This window comes from Scylla paramamosain, unplaced genomic scaffold, assembly GCF_035594125.1.
Source record: "Scylla paramamosain isolate STU-SP2022 unplaced genomic scaffold, ASM3559412v1 Contig8, whole genome shotgun sequence".
In the NCBI taxonomy this organism is placed as follows: domain Eukaryota; kingdom Metazoa; phylum Arthropoda; class Malacostraca; order Decapoda; family Portunidae; genus Scylla; species Scylla paramamosain.
In genome coordinates, this window is record NW_026973673.1 from 1,877,501 (window position 1) to 1,882,500 (window position 5,000).

At 40.5% G+C, this 5,000-nt stretch overlaps 1 long non-coding RNA gene across 3 annotated transcripts in view; it reads right to left on the reverse strand.

The window, feature by feature from the left end:
* LOC135096857 (uncharacterized) overlaps nt 1-5,000 on the reverse strand; it is a 34,878-nt gene that overhangs the window by 25,113 nt on the left and 4,765 nt on the right. For all 3 annotated transcript variants that reach the window (XR_010265121.1, XR_010265119.1, XR_010265120.1), the window contains exons 2-3: nt 4,594-4,784; nt 4,173-4,264 (exon numbers count right to left, since the gene is read on the reverse strand). This is a non-coding gene — a long non-coding RNA (uncharacterized LOC135096857). The remainder of the gene's footprint in view (nt 1-4,172; nt 4,265-4,593; nt 4,785-5,000) is intronic.

Below are 5,000 nucleotides of genomic sequence, written 5' to 3' on the forward strand. Positions count from 1 at the left end.
TTGCAAAGAAATACTTGCTTGGCCTGGGCTGGCATGCTGGAGTTGGACGTGATCGAGCTGGACGAGGTGGTGGTGATGTCATGTCGCCACGTGGCAGACAACACGCGCATGACGGTTATTAACATGGGGATGTGAGGAAGCACTATTTGGACCTCATAGTTATGTCCATGAGCCGCCTGCAGGAGGCCGGAGGTGCGGCAGGAGTTCCATCCCGACGACAGCAGCATCCTGTTCCTGCGTCACTCCAAAACGTCTGGTGGCGGAGACAAATCCTTCGGACACACAACGCAAAGAACGTTCATGTTTGCCGCACGAGCGTTAGGCATCGAGGAGCCGCCGATGGCGATGGTGAACACTGGCAACGCGTCAACATTCTTCATCACTAAGACTGGTCAGGACAAGATGCTGCGCAGGACAGGCAAATCGACTGCGCTGTCGAAACGAGTCCTGCTGCACTTGGGCAGGCGGCACAGACACTCTGCGAAAGATGGACACGATATACATGCGCCACCGGTTTGATTTCGTGTTTGGACTTAACGCTGCTGTGGCAGTAAACACAAGCAGCGATAGATTATGATGATTTGTCCGCGACCTTCACGCTCAACGGAAAACGATAATTACCATCCTCACTCACGTCCTCCGTTCAAGTGCGTACGCCCAGAGGTGCCGCGTCCTCTCAGCCTCCGCCTTGATTTTATTGATTGATTGATTTTTTTGTTTTGTTTCTCGATTTGTTGGTCCATCAGGGAGGTCAGCAGAGGCAAGAAATAGATGAATAAAAAAATCCCGCTCAAAGAAGATCTCAAAACGAAAATAGGAGCAGTGAATAGAGTAGAAAAAATAGTCTGGCTTAAGGATATAAAACTGTGTTCTTCTATTGAAGATATTAGACTAAGAAAATGAAGATTATGGACAGTAAATCAAGGTTATTAAGATAAAGGATAGTAGATTAAGAAAATAGTCTGGATTAAGGATATTAGTTAAGAAAATAGCCTGCATAGTAAGTGTCATTACACTTAGAAATGAAGATTAGTAGATAACAAAATAAGGAAAATAAAATGTAAAAATATCAAATTAATAAAACGGCCTGGATTAAGAATGGTAGACTAAGAAAATAGTCTGGATTGAGGATAGTAGATTAAAAAGTCTGAGTCAAAAATAGTCTAAATTGAGACTAATGCATTAACAAAAAAAATCAGGATTAAGGGATGGTAGTAGATCAAGGAAAGAGTCTGAATTAAGAAAAGTAGATTAAGAAAATAAACTGGATTAGAGATAATAAATCAAGAAAATAGTCTGAATTAAGCGATAACAGATTAAGAAAAATGGTCTGGATTAAGGAAATTAAGACTGCTACGATAGACTAAGAAAACAATCTGGATTAAGGATAGTAGATCAAGTAAATAGTTTGTAATATGGATAGTAAATTAAGAAAGAGGTCTGGATTAAGAATATTATATTAAGAAGATAGACTGGATGAAGGATATTACTTCAAGAAAGTAGTCTACATTAAGAATAGTAGACGAAGAAAATTGTCTACATTAAGGATAGTAAATAAAAAAAATAGTCTGGATTAACGACAGTAGATTAAGTAGATGATTCACTTTGTCTACCGTCTTAATGATGGCAGATAAAGAAAATAGTACAGATTTAGGAGAGTAAATTAAGAAAATAGACTGGATTGAGGATTATACACTGATTAAGAAAATGTTGTCGTTAAGGATATTATAATTAAGGAATCTACAATTAAGGAGAGTAGATTGCTGACATAATTTGGATTAAGGACAGTAGATTACAAATAGTCTGGATTAAGGAAATAGTCTGGATTAAGGACACTATATTAAGGAAATAGTCTGGATTAAGGACACTATATTAAGGAAATAGTCTGGATTAAGGACACTATATTAAGCGAAATAGTCTGGATTAAGGACACTATATTAAGGAAAATAGTCTGGATTAAGGACACTATATTAAGGAAATAGTCTGGATTAAGGACACTAGATTAAGGAAATAGTGTGGATTAAGGACAATTGAATTAAGAAAATAGTGTGGATTAAGGACATTGAATTAAGAAAATAGTGTGGATTAAGGACAATGAATTAAGGACACTTGGATGAATGTCATTAGGTTAAGAGCAGAGGTTGCAGCAATGGTTATGTACAAAGCAGTACACAGGTACATCCATGGGACTGAAAAGTTCTGTAAGGTAACACAGGCTGTGCTTGTATAGAGATATATTTATTATATTGTAATCTGATGTATTTATACACAGATATATTTCTATATTGTAATTTGATGTGTGAGTTTGAGACTTGGGTCCATATTGATGTTCGCTGTGTGCTTGTGACCTGATGTTAAATGTGTTTATATATATATATATATATATATATATATATATATATATATATATATATATATATATATATATATATATATATATATATATATATATATGGATGCGTTACATAATGACGGAAGTCTTGATAGTGTTCTTGCGAAATATTTTGAAAAAGAATATTTCAGTGTGTGTGTGTGTGTGTGTGTGTGTGTGTGTGTGTGTGTGTGTGTGTGTGTGTGTGTGTGTGTGTGTGTGTGTGTTCAGTTTTCCTTTTCTTCTATAATATAATTAATAATAATTAGACAATCAACTTCATTTAGAGTCACTTTAGTAGAGTGTTCGGAAATAAGAGACAATGACCATCACATAACGCTTATCATTTTCTTCAACTTTTTTTTATATTCATTTTCCTCCTTTTTTTCTTCAAGTAATTCTTCTTGAACGTATTCTTTTCTTCTCCTTATCATCTTCTTCTTGTACTCTTGTTTTGTGTCCAACCATGACAACAACGGATGCAAGCCACGCAATATCATCACTTCCTTCATTGTTTCCACGTATACCTTAAAGACAGAAATAGATAAGGTGCTTTGCCCAAACACGTCAATGCTAAGCCCTTGTACAACTGTTTGGCACATCTTTCCTTAATTACTAACCACTCTGAGACATCTTTTCCTTGCCCTTCTTTCTGTACATATTGTTAATAAAGAACAAAGCTCCGAAGACTGTTACTCCCCTCATCAACACAAGTCAAAGTCTTCGTCTAACACTGTGGACGCTTATCAAGACTACTCTCTCAAGAGGGAAGCTTCAAGACACTCATCCTCTAATTTTTGACAATCGTTTCTGACTCAGTTTGGGGACCGGCGCCTCAGGGAACATTTTTTTTCTTTCCAATTTTGTTGGCCTTGGCAAGGTACCCCTCTTAAATAAAAATAAATTAAATGAATAAATAAAAATAAATAAATAAATAAAAAACAAAATGAAATAGAAAGGGATGAGGGAGATGGAGGGAGGGAGGAAATGTAAGGATGAAGGGAAGGGGGAGAGGAGGGAAGGAATGGGGAGAGAGAGGGAATGGGGAGGGAGGGAAGGGGAAGAGAAAATAGGGAGAGGGAATGGGGAGGGAGGGAGGAGGGAAGAGAGAGAATAGGGAGAGAGGGAGGGGGAAGATAGAGAGAGAGAGAGAGAGAGAGAGAGAGAGAGAGAGAGAGAGAGAGAGAGAGAGAGAGAGAGAGAGAGAGAGAGAGAGAGAGCGCCATCTGCAGGTTTTGGGCGGCCGAAGCCACCATTCTCCCCGGAAAGTCAAATTTTCGCGTGTTTTTTGAGCGCGCCAAATCAACGTCTATGTCTCAAAAATACTGCACAACAAAGTATGATTCAAGCACGTCCAACACTTCTGGAAACTAGTATGCAGTATTACCAATGTCTCCTCCCATCAAACCTCTTCCCCTCTTCAGTTCAATGACCTCCCGTTAACATGCGTCTGATCACGCTTCAACAACGCTTGATTATATTAAGTTACACAGAATGAAAGGGATGATCTCGTGGGCAAGGAGGTACTGTCCGCCAGGTAGGGGATACTTTTTGCACCAACTCAGTCGCTATGGCAGTCTTATAACTGGCCATCGTAGTGGTGACATCGTGGACATTCACTGGGGTAAGCAGATGTCATGAATGAGGCATTGCAGTCAAGGATTATTAACTTCCCGGGCCATCAAACTACCCACACATTCGTAGAAAGGCAGAGGTCATTCCACCATTGAAGTGGAGAATCCTCCTCTCGCTCATTACACTTCAATTACATTTCACGACCACGTAAGTGTTTGATGCTCACCTTGTCCGAGCAGCGAGAGAGAGCCGAGTTCATGGCGGGTCTTGGCCTCCTGGATGGTGCGAGGAAGCTTGAGCTGAGCCAGCAACTCTTCGCTGAAAAGACAACAAAAAGGTATGAAGGCGCCACCCACTCCTACATCATCCCTGGACTGAGCGCGTCCCGCTATTACCTGCAGGAGCTCGGGATGCATTGCAAGAAAGCCATGACTTGACAACAAGGCAAATTAATCCTCATATATATTACGCGAGTGGCCTTCCTGGGTACGTTTTACACACACACACACACACACACACACACACACACTACCCACACAGACACACACACACCCACACAACTTCATCCTGGGATATGGAGAGTTGGTGAACAAAAAATACGCAGCACAGTGGTTAGACATAACGTCCAGCCTCCTCTCTGTCCTCACCAGCACTGAGAATAATAGGTGATGAGCGAAGGAAGGGTGTCGAAGCGGTTTTCAGAAGCTTGGAGTGAGTAGGAGGAGCCTTCGTTGTGGATCTCAATGAGGTAGTGTTGGATGTAGGGTCCCTTGTCCGGCGGGAGGCGCACGCTGAGGGCTCGGCTGTTTAGCTGGCTACTCTGTCGTACAATGACGTTCTGAAAAGAGAGGAATTTCTTGGCTACCGGTAAGGAGATGAAAGGCTTGGAATATGTCTTGGAATGGATACGCATCGGTTTCGAATCATCAGATTATACGCACAACAGAATGGAAACATACACACATATGCACACAGCTACGTCAAAATAATACAAGGGAATACAGCAGTACCACAGAAATGTCAATTCCTTGGCAATAACTACTCGTATACTGAT